Source organism: Equus przewalskii, chromosome 25 (assembly GCF_037783145.1).
Source record: "Equus przewalskii isolate Varuska chromosome 25, EquPr2, whole genome shotgun sequence".
NCBI classification, from domain to species: Eukaryota; Metazoa; Chordata; class Mammalia; order Perissodactyla; family Equidae; genus Equus; species Equus przewalskii.
This window is the reverse complement of record NC_091855.1, coordinates 41,288,818-41,306,257: the sequence shown is the minus strand read 5'-3', so window position 1 is coordinate 41,306,257 and position 17,440 is coordinate 41,288,818. Positions and strand designations below refer to the sequence as shown.

General features: G+C 45.1%; 1 protein-coding gene across 12 annotated transcripts in view; it reads right to left on the bottom strand.

Moving 5' to 3' along the window:
• Positions 1–17,440, bottom strand: part of EML1 (EMAP like 1) — a 166,918-nt gene that overhangs the window by 85,069 nt on the left and 64,409 nt on the right. The window contains exon 1 of one of the 12 annotated variants that reach the window (XM_070593263.1): positions 7,135–7,259. The exons of the other annotated variants lie outside the window; for them this stretch is intronic. The gene's annotated coding sequence lies outside the window, so the exon portion shown is untranslated. Of the gene's footprint in view, positions 1–7,134; positions 7,260–17,440 lie in introns of those variants that run through there. 12 annotated transcript variants of the gene reach the window in all.

The window sequence follows — 17,440 nt, the reverse complement described above, 5'->3', positions numbered from 1 at the left end:
TATTTGCTGTTCACTTCTAGATAAGATGTTGTCAGTCCCTAAGCCGACTTAACAAAAAGTATCTAAAAAGGTGGCTTTAATAAATTTTCATTGGATACAATGGTTTTAAAACCTTTCAGCAAAAAGAATAAAAGCTATTCTTATCCTAAGTTTTCCTATACATTTCCATTATTATAAAAATTTTTCTATTTAAAGTACTATAAGGTTACATTACCCATAACACATTGTCTTCTAGACTGAATAGTTGTGATTAGTTTCAGGCAACATTCACTTGCATGACAGCCTGTCCTTTAACAGTTGGGATGAAAGTCAGAAAAGCACAGTTTATTTGGTTTAAAATCCATCAACGGAGCCAAAGCCAGATAACTGGTTCTCTAAGATAAAATTTCCTGAAATGCACCGAAGCTAGCAGTCCGTCTTCAGGATAATTCAGTAGGTGTGTTTGGCTCTTGGAAGACACTTAAGACCAAAAATACCTAGCTTCTCCTCGTAGAACTCATCTTCCAGATTCTTATTTAACAAGTGGAGCAGCAAGATTCTAAGGTTAGAACGTAAAGGAAGGTTTGAGTTCTAACCTCCCAAAACCCACATTCTTTTTTTTGTGATGACTGTTGCTCCTGTAGAACTTTTTCTTTGCCCTTTCTTATTGACATTGTGTTAACTACTTTTTAAAAAGTGCCATCAACTTCTGCTTCGGCCAAGATGGAGCAACAGAAACTGGATTTGTCATCCTACCTAAAATAGTGAAAAAGAACAGTCAAAGTCTATTACGCAAAGGTTTTTAAGACATTGGACATCAGACAATGAGGGACATCGATCACCCAGAGACAGTAAGCAAAAGAGGTGAACCCTACAGTTGCCCCAGCAGACAGCCTGGAGAGTTTCCAGGAAGTGATGCAGGGAGGGGAACCTAGGTGGACCTGGAGGTCTCCCTAAGTTGGGGGGACAGAGCTGGACATCCAGAGAAGCCAAGACGACTAGAGTCCACAGGGCAGAGTACTGAAGAGGAGCAAGCTGCAGAGAGAGAAGACTTCAGAAATCTGTGGAGAACATCCCCGAGTCTTCAGCTGAGAACTGACGAGCATTTACCCGTGAGGAAATGACCCGGGGCTGGTGAAAGAACCAGCCGAAAAGAACAAAGAGAACAACCACCACAGCTCACACAGCACTGGCAAGAGTTCCTGCCACCATCAGCCAGAGTGGAAAACCACATAACCCACAGGGCTTATAATCCACAGGGAGAACACTCATGGGATTTTACCCCAGACTAAACCCTACTCTGGTCCCCCTCATAAAGCTTAAGAGTGAGACTCGAAGGAATCAAACAGCTTCCAAGGAACCTAACCACATCCCAGAACAAAGCTGAGAAGTATTTATAGCAATATAAAAATATCCGGCTCCCCACAAGGTACAATTCAATGTCTGGGATCCAATAAAAAAATCCCCAAAAACCAGGCATTCAAAAAAGCAGGAAAATACGACCCATAATAAGGAAAAGAACCAACCTAGCAAAACTAAGCCAGAAATGACACAGATGACAGAATTATTAGATAAGGAAAATTAAGCTGTTATTATAACTGTATTACACACATTCAAGAAGCTAGAGGAAAGACTGTATATGTTATGGAGAAGCATGGAAGATATATATTTAAAAAATAACTCAAGCTTCTAGAGATGGAAACTATAATATGCTGGATGAGACTGACTGCAAAGATTAATGAACATGAAGAAACAGCAATAGAAACTGTCCAAAATGAGATACAGAGAGAAAACAGTCAAGAGAGAGAGAATGAGAATAGAACACCAAGGAGTTTGTAAGACAACCTCAAGTGTCCTAGCATCTTTGTAACTCAAGTCCCTAAAGGAGAGGAGAGAGCGGGGAACAAAAAATAATTGAAGAAATAATGGCTGAAATTCTTCCAAATTTGATGAAAATTATAAACCCACAGAACAAGAAGCTCGACGAATCCCAAGCACAAAAAACATGAAGAAAATTATACCAAGGCAGAGCAAAATCAAATTGCTTAAGACCAGTGATAAAGAGAAAATCTGGCAAACTAGGAATAGAGGAGAACTTCCCGCACTTGATAAAGAACACCTACAAAAAGCCTACAGCTAACACTACACTTACGGCGAGAGACTGGATCATTTCCCACGAGACGAGGAACAAAGCACGGCTGTCTCCTCTCATCACTCCTATTCGACATCATGCTGGAAGCCCCAGCTAGTGCAAGATGACAAGAAAAGGAAGTAAAAGATACACAAATTGAGAAGGAAGAAATAAAACTGTTTGCAGATGATATGACCGTCTATGTAGAAAACTCCAAAGAATCAACAAAAAAAACCTCTAGAACTAATAAGAGATTATAACAAGGTTGCATGATCCAAGGTTAATAAATAAAAGTTGACTGCTCTCCTTTCTACCATCAACGAACAATTAGAATTTGAAATTAAAAACACAATACCATTTACAAGAGGACCAAAAAAATGAAATACTTAGGTATAAGTCTAACAAAATACATATAGGAGTTATATGCAGAAAATTATAAAATTATGATGAAACATTTAAAAAAGATCTAAAGAAATGGAGAGATAGTCCACATTTATGGATTAGAAGTCCTAATATTGTTATGACGTCAATTTTTCCCAACTTGATCTATAGATTCAACACAATCCCAATCATAATCCTAGCAAGCTATTTTGTGAAGATTGAAAAGCTGATTCTAGAGATCATATGGAAAGGCAAATGACCCAGAATAGTCAACACAATACTGAAGAAGGGCAACAGTGTTGGAGAACTGACTCTACCTGACCTTAAGACTTGTTATAAAGCAACAGTAATCAAGACATCACGTTACTGGTGAAAGAACAGACTAGAGCCCAGAAATAGACCACTCGAACATAGTCAACTGGTCTTCGACAAACGGGCAAAGGCAATTCAACAGAGAATGGACAGTATTTTCAACAAACGGTGCTGGAACAACTGGAAATCCATGAATCTAGACACAGACCTTACAACCTGCACAAAATCAACTCAGGTTGGACAGAAAGGGAAATTAGAAAGTATTTTGAACTGAATGAACACGAAAAGATAGCATATAAAAATTTGTGGGGTGCAGCTAAAATGGTTCTCAGAGAGAATTTTATAGCTCTAAACAACTTCAGAAGAAAAGAGGAAGAAGCAAGAGGAGGAGGTGATGGGACATGACCTCAGCTTCTACCTTAAGAAACCCAAAGTAAAGAGAAGGAAGGAAGTCATAGACCTGGGAGCAGAAATCAGGGAAACAGGGCAAAAAAACACCAACAGGGAAACCCAATGAAACCAAAAGCTGATTCTTTGAGACAACAAATAAAATTGACAAACCTATAGATGAATTAATCAGGAAAAAAAAAGAGAATACACAAAGTATCAATATCAGGAAGAAGAGGTGACAGCACTACAGATCAACAGGTATTAGAAGGATAACAGGAAATATTAGGAGCAACTTTATGTCACCAAATTCAATAACCTAGATGAAATACACAAATTCCTTGAGAGACAAAACTAGCAAGGCTCACATAAGAACAAATAGATAATCTAAATAGGTCTGTCAAAGAGAGTGAATTTGTAGACAAAAACCTTTCCACAAAACCCCAGACCCACATAACTTCACTGGTGGATTCTATCGCACATTTCAGGAAGAAATAATACCAGTTCTACGCAAACTCTTCCAGATAATCAAAGAGGAGGGAATACTTCTCAATTCTTCTATTAGGTATTACTGTGATGTTAAAATCAGACAAACATATTACGAAAAAAGTGTTGGTAAGCACGTGGAGCAACTGGATCTCTGACACACTGCTGTGGGAATGTAAAATGGTGCAACCACTTTGGAAAACAGTTAAACCTACGCCCACGGTGTGATCCAACCATTCCTCTCCTAGGTATCTACCCAAGAGAAAGGAAAGCACATGTCCATGCACAGACTTGGACACAAATGTTCAAAGCAGTTTAGCTGGAAATAGCTAAAAACAAGAAACAGCCCAAATGTCCATCAACAAGTGAATATATCAACAAACTGTGGTGTGTCAACACAATAGTAACAAGGACATTTTAAGACTGAACAAGCAACAACGTGGATGAATCTGAAAATAATTATGCTGAGGGAAAGAAACCAGAAACAGAGAGCATGCTGTAGGATTCCATCTATATGAAATCACACAAGATGCAAACTAATCTTTAGTGACAGAAGGTTAGTCGTTTGGGGTGGGGGAACCGAGGGATGATAAGAGGGTACAAAGAAAGTTTAGGAGACGATGAATATGTTCATTATCTTGATTGTGGTTATGGTTTCATGGATATACGCATATGTCAAAACTTATCAAATTGTTCATTTAAATATGTTCAGATTATTGTATGTCAATGATATTTCCAGGGAGCCTTTTTTTTTTAAAAAAGGGGAGGGAAGCAGCCAAAAAACCCTGCCATCTTTCAGTAAAAAAAAATTATATGTATTTAATGATTCCAGAAAATCTACTCAAGTATTACAAGATATCAAAAACCCTTTGTGGAATGAGGCAGGATACAAAGAATAAGAAAATATTCAGTTTGGACAAAGAAAGGAAAAAGTTAAATTGGACTGTTTCTGGACCTAAAGGTCATAGCAGATTTTTTTTTCTCAATGGACCTCAAAAAAAAAAAGAAAAATATTTTTAATCAGGGCCACTGCTACATACTCCAGCAGTCATAGTAGGACTGTATTTCCCCTACATCCCACCCTCCAATTTTACTCTCTTAGATTAGCTTTTAAAATCCCACTGGAAGCTCCTTATTCCAAATTCTACAAAAGATACAACCCTCTGGCTCACAGCTGCTGATGGTCCAATGGGAGCAGCACCAAGTTGCCGAGGGCTCAGGTCTGGGGCCCCGACCAGACGTGTTTCCACAGCACCTACCCCTGGGGGCTGCGGCACTCTCCACTGGGCTCTCTTTCCTCTTAGAGTTCGGAGAGTGAGACTGAGATTAAACAACCAACTAAACCGTTTGGCTGAATATTCAGATCTATCCAAGAAGACATTTCCCTCTCCATATTCAAAGCCCTGCTTCCAACTCCATCCCAAAATACACTGGAAAATAGCGCTCTGAGTACATTTCTATAACGTGATCACTTTTAAAGAGCGCTCGAATAATAGAAATTGACAAAGTAGGTCTCTAATTTCTTAAATGCACTTGAAAAGGATATTTGTGCATTTGAGTGGTAGCATTTTCCAATGTGAAAATTTGCAGTTTGATTCTTTATTTGAGTACCATTTGAAATTTAACCTGAAACATAAACACTTAGGAAAAAAAAAATGGGAGAAAGCCAAGGCCAGAAGAAGGGACAGGAGATGATTAAAATAACCTCGTCAATCCAGAACCCTCAGAGAATAAGCTTCCCAGAAAGACAAGTATTAGGAAGGAGCTACCCTTTTAAGGAGCCCACTTTTTAAAGTTTCAGCCATTTTGCTAAACAACAAAAAGATAAACAACCCAATAAAAAATGGGCAAAGGACTTGAATAGGCATTTCTCCAAAGAAGATATGCAAATGGACAATTAGCACATAAAAAGATGTTCAACATCATTGATCATTGGAGAACTGTAATTGAAATCACAATGAGACACCCTGTCACACATACTATGATGGCTATAATCAACAAAATTGAAAATTAAGCACAGGTGAGGATGTGGGGAAATTGAACCTTGTACACTGCTGGTAGGAATGTAAAATGGTGCAGCCACTATGCAAAACAGTGTGGTCATTCCTCAAAAAGTTAAACAGAGAATTACCCTTCCACTCCTAGAGTACACACCCAAAAGGACTGAAAACAGAGACTCAAGTGGATATTTGCACACTCACATTCATAGCAGCATTATTCACAACAGCCAAAAGATAGAAACAACCCAGTGTCCATTAGCTGATGAATGGATAAAGAAAATGTGGTATAGCCATACAATGGAATATTATTATTCACCAAGAAAAAGAAATGAAGTTCTGATACAAGCTACAACACGGATGGAACTTGAAAACATTTGCTAAGTGAAAGAAGCCAGCCACAAAAAGACAAGCATTGTATGATTCCAGTTATATAAAATGTCTAGAATAGGCAAATTCATAAGGGCAGAGGCAGACTAGAGGTTACCAAGGGCTAGGGGAACGGGGAATGGGAGTTATTGCTTCTTGGGCACAGAGTTTCTGTTTGGGGTGATGAAAAACCTTGGAAACAGACGGTAGTGATGAAGTTTGCACAACATTGGGAACATAATTAATGTCAGCGAATTTGTATACTTAAAGATGGCTAAAATCACAAGCTTTGTTATATATATATATATATATATCTCACACATATATATATATTACCACAATAAAAAAGTGCTCCCAATTTTTTCCAACCATTTTGAATGACTGGCCTTCAAGAAAATGATATATTCATTCTTTCATTCATCTCCTCACTCTCTGTATCAGAGGCTGTGCTGGGTGACGGAGGCGCAGAGTCTGTAAGCACAGACAGTTGCTTTAAGAAAAACGCAATGGCAGAGAAAGAGGCAGGCATTCAAAGAGATGCACAGACCCTCAGACAAGGCTGGAGGGTCTGGAGGGCTCCTTGGTCCACAGGACAGTGGTGGCTGGGTTTTAAAGGACTAAGGAGTTAGCCAGAAAAGAAAGGCATCCCAAGAATGCCTAGTCTATATAAGAACAGCTAACAGAATGTTTAAGATGAGAACTAATGAGCTTGTACCTGCATTTTTGAAATAAAGAAAATGAAACATTGGTGGATAATAAACGTATAATGATTTGGAGCCATAAAGAAAAAAAAAACACTCTAACTATCAGACATCTATGAAATGAACCTAGAAATCAATACCCAGACTGCAAAAACACCGACGACTTCAATTCCTTCCTTTTTCTTCATGGGTGAAAATTCTGCAGAGAAAGAGCATTCTGTCACCTTCCTAAGCCACATGTGCACTGTGGGCCTACTGGGTCCGGACATTTTGTGACAGTCCTCATGCTGACCTGGTCCAGACACTATATGAGGGTGGATTAGTCTGCTCAGGCACTGTAACAAGGTATCACAAATTGGGCAGCTTAAATAGCAGAAATTTATTTTCTCACAGTTCTGGAGGCTGGAATTCCGAGATCCAAGTGTCAGCAGGGCTGGTTTCTCCCGAGGCCTCTGCCTTTGGCTTGTAGCTGGCCATCTTCTCTCTGTGTCTCCACATGGTCATCCTTCTGTGCCTGTCTGTGTCCTAATCTCCCCTTCTTATAAGGACACTAGTCATTTGGATCAAGGCCCACTCTAGTGACCTCATTTTAACCTAATTACCTCTTTAAAGACCCAATCTCCAACGGGAGCCACCTTCTGAGGATTAGGACGTCAACATGAATTCTGAGGGGACACAGTTCAGCCCACAACAGATGGTATTTACAGCACCCAGACCTTCAAGATCCGGACACTCTGTGAGGGTATTTACTTAGTACCAGTACCGACGAGGTCCAGCTGCCCTGCCAGGGTCTTTATAGTCTGCTAAGTGGCTCTCTGTGGAGCAGGACCGTGCCCGCCTTCATGCCTGCTGTATTTATTTTGCACCTAGGATGCGTACAATGCCTGGCTTTGAATGAATACAAAAATAAATGGATGAATTTACTGACACCCTCCACTGGCTGAAATCAGTATCTGGAACCACCTTGAATAGTCTTCTGCCGTGTTCTGAACCACAGTGACGTCCTGTTCCCGGCCCATACAACGTTCTTTGTTTCACAGAACATTCCCGGTCACAGCAAAGGTCTAACGCCCATTCTGCTCCTGCCTTGTTTTCTCTCTTTGGCGTCAATCTGGACTTCAGCTTTTTTTCCTTCTAAAATAGAATCACATTTATAACATTCATAGAATTCTAGAATAGTCTAAATAGTGATTTTTTGCCCTAAGATTTTTTTTTTCCAGAAGCAGGGCAATTCTAAACTTGGTCAGAACCCTTGTGTCATATGGTTGTGGTGCCACTAGAGTCAATGAACCGGGGAAAGTGTCCATTCGCCATGGGACATGAGGACAGCACTCATTTTTACAAGACTGATGGGACTGTGGGTGGTTGTGACACGTTGCTTACAGTAACGATGCTCTGGGGGTTGGATGTCAGTCCTCTGGGAGAAGGAGTGGCCAAGACTGGAATTCTGCCCTCCCTGATAGTTGCTTCACATAACTGTGTCCCTTTCCTGCTCAAAATCAAGGTGTGGACGCATTCTGCAAATGCTACAGACTTTCTATATTGTAAAATGGTCAATCCTCACGAGAACGAACAGTCATACTAAGCCACACAGTGGCCCATTATTGGACAACCATGCACCAAGGTTCTTCCGTAGCTGGAGGGACAGACCCCTGCTCGTGTACCATAAAGTTGAGAGGCAAGACCTTCAAACAGGTCATGGCTCCTGTCAACAGAGATGCCTAATGTCTAAAACAATTTTTTTTTTTTTTTTACATGAAAGACCTTTATTTTTTTCCTTATTTTCTCTCCAGAGAGATCCAACTTGACTGTCCCCACTGCAGTCAACAGAGCAGAGCTCTGGGACCCTGTGAGTGGAAGTACACAGCGAGGGGCTGGCTGGAGCCGGGCATGAATTCAGCGCACCTGGAAGAAGCTCCCAGGCAGAGCCAGGCACTCGTCTCGCTGCCAAGGGTGCACCGTTCCCATCCTTTGGGAGTCGGAGGCTAACAGGGGAAAACAGACAACATACACATCACAGGCTATGCTGAGTGCTGGAACAGAGGTGGACACAAGGCGGGGGGAACGGGGAGGATGGGAGACGTGGGAGGAAGGACAGAGACTCTGCAGTCAGGACACTCAATCCTGTCACTTTCTAGCTATGAGATACTGAACGATTGTATGAGCTCTGAGCCTGGGTCTCCTCATTGTAAAGCAGGAGAATAACACCTAGTGGATAGAGCAGAGTGAAGATTAGAGATAATGCATACTAAAGACCTTGGCTCCTAGCAGTTACTCAGTAAACCACAGCTATTCTTGTTTTACCTGGGGCAATCAGGGAGAGCTGCCTGGAGGAAGTGGTACTTACCCCAGACTGATACTGAGTGAAACCTGGACTACACAGTCAAAGTCACTTAGTTGATTTTCTTCAGAATACTTAACACTTTAGGAAATTACCTTGCTCATTTATTTGCTAACTGGTTCATCATCCCTCTCCCATCAGAACGTAAGGACTTTTTTGTGTGTGTTTTCTTCACTGCTCTTTCTACAGAGCCTAGAAGTGGGCTTGGCATACCTCAGGCACTCAAGAAATACATGTTGGAAGAATGAGAAAACTAACACTTCGCTTGTGCTTTTATAGTCCAGTGTCCCCACATACACTGCTCCATCTGTTTCTATAATAAACAAGGTCAGGACAGGCATCATTCGATCACTTAATCCACTTTCACAGATGACAGAAATTCAGGTTCAGAAGGTGTGTCACATGCAGACCCAAGACCTCACGCAGGTCTCAGGATGCCAAGCCCTGTGACCCTCTGCCACCCCACGCTCCACCAGCAAGGGCCCCGGCCCCGATGCCTAAGCTGGGACAAGGCTCCGGCGAGGCCAGAGCAAGATGAGCTCCCGGGGCGGCCAACGAGGCCCACGTCCGGGACAGACGCTGCTGTGAGCCCAGCGCTGGCATGAGCACGGGAAAAGAAGCTCTTCTGCTGGGAGCAGGGTCTCCTGAGTGGCAATTTTATAAAAAAGAAATCGAGTCAGTACAAGAAGACACTAGTTCCACATCCTCAGCCAGCCTCTCCCACCGTCCCCTGGAACTGACGGGCATGGCAGGATGGTGAGTCTCAAGCTGGAAAGGCAGTGGGGGCCTTGGTCTTCTTCCCGGAGGAGGTGGCTTCTGGAGGGCCCGACGCCGGGGCACGCGGGAACCCAGCTTGTCAAAGCTCTGACACTCCAGCACGAGTCCAGAAAACACAGATGGGTTGGACGGGTGACAACCGGCACGTCTGGTGGGGCGACAGAAGAGGAGTGCTAAAATACGAAAAGGCTACAGGGAGGTTTCAGCAGCCTGAAAGGGGGACGAAAGGAGTGGAAATAAGAGACGCAACTGGAGAAAGGGGGAGAGCGAGGCAAGCGCCACCGCTGACCTGCACAGGCAAATTCAAGTCCGGTGGCCTCTCCTGTGGGACACACACGACAACGAAGAGAAAAGAAATGGCATTTTAAAATGAAACAAACAAACATGCTCGCCACAATCATGGGTTCTGGAAGCCCCAGTCCAAGAGGTGTTCCGACAAGAGAGGCTGAGAGAGGAAATGAGAGAGGCGTGGGCGGGGTGGGGAGGGGTGGAGAAATGATACGAATGAGGATGAATAAAAGAAGTCAAAGCAAGAGATAGAGGGGTGAGGGGAGCACAGACCTCTACCTCCAACTCATACCCCAAGCTGGGGGCTGACCTCCGCAGGGCCCCGGTGGAACAATGACGACGCGTAACGGTAACTAAATTATCATTCACATGAGATCTGAGAAAGCACTTAGGAAACGTTAATACACCTTAGAAAGGTGAGGGATTATTACTAGTGTTCAAACAACTGACTGTTGTCAAATGATTATCAGCTACCAGGGTCCCCCCACCTCTCTCTCTCACACCCCGCCATATATATATACATACAGCTCCTGCATTTGATATTCAAAAACACCACTAATGCTGGTGGTATGGTCTAAAAATGGGATTTTTTTTTAAAGAGAAGGATAGGAGTCCTAACCATACTGGAGATAGATGTACTCTGCTCTCTGGTTAGATGCCAGAGCTTGTATTTGCAATCATTTGCAACCACCGCACACGCTGCAAAATGCCTTTGTTGGAAAAAGAGCAGCCCAAACCCCCATTTCTGCACACCAGGCTGGCTGTCTGCTCCTATTACTCAGCGTTCCACAGCGACATGGCATCATCGGAAGCTGTGCCTCAACCTGCTCCCTGATTGACTGCCCTCCCGGAGAGGGAGCGAATATCCCAGTTCTCTAACCACAAATACACTCACGTTCACGGTCTGTGGTTAGCCACAGAAGTACATTACAGAACCGACACACTGGCAAATAGAAGTGTGATTGTAGATCCTAATCTAAGCGATTTTTAGATCTGCTCCTATTCCAGTTTATCGTTTGTTGTCACAGGGTGCAGAATCTCCAGAGTTGGAAGAGACAGAGTCCCCCTCCGTCTGGCACAGAGGCAGCAGGTGCAATGAACAGAAAGGGCCCTGGTTACAAGGCCCAAGCCAGGGTCGGGTTACGGGAACGAGTCCTTTAACCTGAGACTCAACTTCCTCATCTGTGCAACAGGAAAAATGACCCTATCTCACAGGGTCACACTGCCGAGATGCTCACATTTAAAGAGCTCTACATAAAATCAAGAAACATTTAAAAGTCAGTGCAAGAATCCCGTCTGCAATAGCCATGTTAGTTACCGCGCAGCCTCCACTTCACCTGCAAACAACATCAGAGAGGGGACTGTCGAAGGCAGGGAGTCTGTGGTTAGGAAGTGTGTCCGCTTTCTGGAAATCTGCCGCAGGGCGTCTGTGCGTCTTCCCACCACACGGCTGCCTCCTTTCATGTGCTCCCCATCTCCTGGCAATCAGTGCACTTCAGTTCACTCTACAGCAGCTGGTCAGACATTACACCTTATCACAGCTGTTCGTGGAGTTGAACTAAAGCAAAACACGGCTTCAGTTCTGAACCCAGCCCTGGATCCACATCTGCTGTTAGGACAGAGTGAAAGTTCTGGGTAGGAAGTAGTTTGCTCGTAGAAAGTTCATTAGGTTAATGGAAAACTAATGACTCTGTATCTTTGGCCTGATGTTTTGTCTATTATCTGAATATGCATGGGACTAGTTTTCTAAGAATTTGCTTCTAAAACCAAACAGTAAAACTATAATGCAGAAACCAGGTTGGGAAGGTGCTGAGATGTCAAGATTCCTCCTCTGCATCCTCGATAACCCTCTCCCTGCACACTGCCACGTGCCCAGCACTGACGACCCACAGCAAGAACCAAGATGTGCAGAAGTCCCCTTCTGAAGGTCTCCTCTCTACCTGCAAGGTGGCGGAGCGGCCGGGTGTCTCAATGCATCGATATTGATCACAAGCAAGAGCAAGACACCATACAACTCATTTTCAGTAAACACAAAACTAACAATATTTTGAAGAAATAAAATACCATGTTACCCCCCACCTCCCCCCAAAATGATATGGTGTATAGGTAGAGCTAGAAACCTAAAAATAAAAAGATTTAAAGCTAGATCAACTTCTACAACCACCTAGCGGGCTGATAATATCCTAAAACCCTTGCCGACAAGTTGCCTGAATATCAGAGCACCTCCTCTGCACACGCCCCACTTCAGCACAGTCCTCCTGGACCTGACGCATGGGGGGCGGGGGTATCTTTCACAGAGAGCCTGGGTTAGAAGTGAGTGGTCTGTGTGCCCCAAGTTTAGGGTTAGGAGGCACTTTAACTGGTTATTCTTTGATTACGTCTTGATTTTAAAAGTACAGAAACACATTAGGAAAGACTTTAAAATGCAAAGAGAAATAGAAAGTAACCCTCAGCCCCTCTCACCACAGATGAGGCTGGCTGCCTGATGCCAAGCCACGGCTGAGGGGGCGGGGGGCCTGGGCATCATCAGGGAAGCCAAGGGGAAAGCCTGGGTTGCCCCGTTCCAGACTCTAACTCCTTCCCACCCACATCTCTTCACACCCACCGCCAGGGAGGGAAACCGCAGGAAACCCTCCTGACACCACGGGCTACTTCAGTTCTAAGACGAGCACACATCCTTCTAGCTCCCTCTTCCTGTCACTGCAGTGCCAGCCAGGGCTCATCCAAACCTCCGAGAAAGACGGCACTGCTCAGGTCATTGTTCCCTCTTTGGCCATCCTACCTAGGGAAAATAAAACTTCTGAAATTACCAGTATCCCGTATCAGCATAAAGAAAGAAAGGCAAAATTGCCGAGAACTGGGAAACCATAGATGGGGAGAAAAGCCACCCCCTATTTTTAAAAGAAAACTATTCGGGGCGGGGGAAGAAATATAAACCGTAACTGGTATTTTTACCCTCCTTTACAGACTCAAAGTCTGTGCTAGTTCAGGAACAGAAAGGCGTTATACAGGCTGTAAGGCTCGTAAAGTATCACGTTTACTGTGCCACGTCGAAGGGCACGTTCAGACCTCAGCTCAGCAGCTGGTTGAAGGTTGAGCGTTAGATTTTTCTCTACTCCCTTCTGCACACACCAAGGACCAGGAGGACCCAGGTCTCGGTTTCCTTCCTCCCGAACGTGCTGACCCCAGGACTCGAGCCCGTCTCCTTCTGGGTGATCTTGTCGACTCTCGGGGCTTCAGCCACGGTCTGTGCTGACGACTCCTAAACCGAAACCTCTGGCCTGGAACCATCTCACGCTCTAGTTCCAACCCCACAGGCTCACTGACGTCCTCAACGGAAGACAGGGACGCCTACGTCCGTGTATACACAGGCGGGTGCACGTATGAATACGGTCTATGAAGTTCAACGGGTTGTCTAGACAGTAATCACCTCCCCACGCTCCCTCGCCTCCACGAACGAGCCACGTGCAGTCAGTCGATAATCTGCAAATCCCGGAGTACCCTTGACTGCTTCCATGTTTCTTACCCTCAACATCAAATCAATCATCAAATCCTGCCGACTCTAAATATCTAAATATTCAAAATGTTAAAAACCTTCTCAGGGGCCAGCCCAGTGGCGTAGTGGTTAAGTACACAGGCTCCGCTTCGGTGGACTGGGGTTTGTGGGTTTAGATGCTGGGCACTGACCTATACACTGCTCACCAAGCCATGCTGTGGTGGTGACCCACATACAAAACAGAGGAAGATTGGCACAGATGTTAGCTCAGTGACAATCTTCCTCACCAAAAAAACCCAAAAAAACCCCCCAAAAAAAACCTTCTCAAGATCTATGCATCCTTTCTCCATGATCACTCCCTGGTCATTTGTTCTCTGGACTCCTGCAACAGCCTCAGCTGGCTCACTTACCAATCGCCAGGCTCCCTGTCCCCTTCTTCCTCATTACAGCAGAGCGATCTTCCTAAAATACAAATTTGATCAGTCCCTGCTTAAATCCTGTAGTGGATCTCCACCGTCTTTGGGATCAAATACTTAGCACTTGGGATCTGCCCTCTGGGTACTTCTTTAGCCGCCTCTGACCCCCTCTCCCCCCGCTCCTGTACCCCAACCCTCACTGGACCCTTGCGGTTTCTCAAACACTCTGGGCTCTCTCCTGCTCCAAGCCTTTTCCCAAGGCACTGCATCTTCTCCCCCTTCTTCACCTGGCTCACTTCTACTGCTGCCCTTCAAAGCTCATCAGCTCAGTGCTATTCCCTCCAAGAAACACCCCTCATCACCACCATTCCACTAGCAAGCTGGCTCGGGTGAGCGTCTGACATACTTCCAGAGCATCCCCTTGGCTTCCATCATCACGGCACTTACTAGCATGTTTTGCGAGCACCCTTTAATTTGACCCCCTCCTCCATTACACTGTGTGCTCCTCGGAAACAGGGGCCGTGCCATCCATTTTTGGTAGGCTCGGCACCTGGCATGTCACCTGGCACAAAGCCTGCTGTCCACGAATGTGCTGAAGGAAGAGCTGTTTCTAACACTCACAGCAGTGACTCTAGAAGTTCAGTCCGGAGACCCCTGAGCGTCCCTGAGCCCCCTCGGGAAGTCCCTGAGTCAAAATTACTTTCCTAACCATCCCAAGACATTACTTGCATTTGTCACTGTGTTGACATGTGCACAGATAATGCAGAAGCGATGGGGGAACACTGCTGGTGTCCCAGCCCTGGCCAGGCAGTGGCACCAACCACTGTGCTCTTTGCCGCCACTTAGAGTAAAAAAACACCAAGTTCATGTAAGAATGTCTTTGATGGAGCAGCAAAAAATATTAATTTTATTAAAACTCAATCCTCGAGAACACGTTGCTCGATTGTGTGTGACAAACGGCAAGCACACCTCAGCCCTTCGGCTGCAGCCAAGCGCGGCGGGTCTCCGAGGCAGAGCGCCGTGCAGCAGAGCTGAGAGCCTTCTGCCAGCGAACGTCATTGTCACTTGAAAGAACAGCTGAGAGACAAACCCTGGTTACTCCAACATGAGTGTTTTGTAACCATTTTCTCAGAAAGGGGCGAAGTGAGCCTGTCACCTCAAGAAAAACAATTGACAGTGTTTGCTGTCAATGATAAAATTTGAGCTTTCAAGAAAAAAACAGCATGTTGGAGAACTTGTCTCAGCCTCTGTGGCCCGACAGCCTCCCAATCCTGGGACTTTCTGCTGACATTGGTGGTGATATTCACCCACGAGATTTGTTTATATTGTACAATGAAACGGGTCAACACTTGGAAGACCCGCATAACCCAGCGAATCAGTATTTTTCAAGTGACTGAACCACGCCCGGTCACAGAGCCCTTCAAATGCACGACGGACCAAACGGTTTGAGAACTCAGACCTCCAGGGTCAAACTGACAGCCTCGGAGCAGAAAGGCAGTGGGGCACAAGCATTTCCATCAAAACGGCCTCCTTCCCTCTCTTAGGAACCAGCCGTGTGCCCGGCAGTTAGAAATACGTCTTAGACTCGCCTCTGACGATTGTGCCATTTCAACTTACGCTTTCCTCATTTCAAACGAAACAGGCAACATCCAAAGTCGGACCAAAGTGAGAGGTGACGTGGATCAGGAGACACCTGTGGACCAGGAAGCACCAGAACTGCTCCTCAGGTGTCACGCAGGGGCGCCAGGTGAGCTGAGCAGAGCACCCGGCCTCTTGGACCCCAGCGTCTTCGTCGGCAGCATGAGGAGCACCCGTCTGCCTCAGACAGAGGGTTGCGGGAATCACATAAAATAGGAGGGAAAGTACTTTCCTCAGGTCTCTGACCACACGTATTCCCCAGGCCTCGCCCGATAGCACTTGGTCTCACTACTAACCGTCCTCGAGGAAGGGGCGTAACAAGGTCAACAGAGGGAACGTGGCATTGAGAAGCAAAGCAGAAAAGGCTGGAATGAGGACACAGGCAAACAAGGCTCAAACCTTCGTGCCCTGAAGGCTCGGCAGTTATCTGATTGGAAGCACTTGCTTCACAGGAATCCCCACATTCTTCCTCCTGTCAGATTTCTATCCCAAGGAGCCGCCTTGCACCTCTAAGCAAACACAGAACGCTCGTATTAGAAGCGTCTCCACGACAGAAGCAATGCCACCGACGTGGTTTATCTTTCAAATCATTCAGAAGATAAAAAAGAAATATTACCGACACCCCAAAATCCTCTCAGCGTATGAAAACCCAACAAATAGCAACTCAGGGCTGTTCCTCTGCTGAGTGCTTCTGAGCCGCTCTATGAACCTCCAGTGCTACCGTCGGATCAGAACTGCTCTTCCAGGCTGGAGAAAGCGTTACAAGAGCGGCTGCGACTTAGCCATCTACAATAAATACCTAGTCATCGCCATTTTAACAAAGACAACAGAAAGAAACCATGGTTTGTAGAAGAAAAACAGATCATTACAACTTTCTCTAAAATAAATCAATGTTATCATGATACAACAAGAGGTGTATGGCTCCCGTATTAGAAGGTGTATGGTTCTTTTTTTTTTTTTTTTTGAGGAAGATTAGCCCTGAGCTAACTGCTGCCAATCCTCCTCTTTTTGCTGAGGAAGACTGGCCCTGAGCTAACATCCGTGCCCATCTTCCTTTACTTTATATGTGGGACACCTACCACAGCATGGCGTGCCAAGTGGTGCCATGTCCGCACCCAGGATCAGGTGTACGGTTCTTAAAACAAAGCCTCAGAGATCTCCGGGGAAGCACTGGGAAAATTCAAGCTCACAGACATCAAAACGACGAGGCAGTGCTCAAACACTGAGCTGTGGCTAGTACAGAAAGGCTGTGGAATCCAACAAACCTGAGTTTGAATACTGGTTCTGCCACGCCCCGGCTGTGTGAACTTGAGCAAGTTACTCTGCCTCTCTGAGCCTCAGCTGTTCCAAATGTATCCCTGAGGTAACCCAACCTGCCCACCACAGGATGGCTGTGAAGAGTAAAGAGCATATGGACCTAGTCTCATGTTTGGCACAGTCACCCATTCAGAGTTTGTCTTTGCAGATTAATGACCACAGAGACACGCCCGCCTGATGGCCGCCCTGCACTAGAGGTGCGACGGTGGCCTGGGGACCTGGGAAAGGGCACCTTCTTGGCTCCGAGCTACCTGGCCCACTTGGGGTGGGATTCACCGAGGCGGGGGGGGGGAGGGGGGTGTGGGGCATTCGGAGGGCTTCGCCAGCCTCTGCATTCTGAAAAACAGCTTTAACTCGTATTTTAACATAATCTATTGTGTAATCCATTCTTTGTTTGATGACCCATTAATTTAAAAAATGCTTT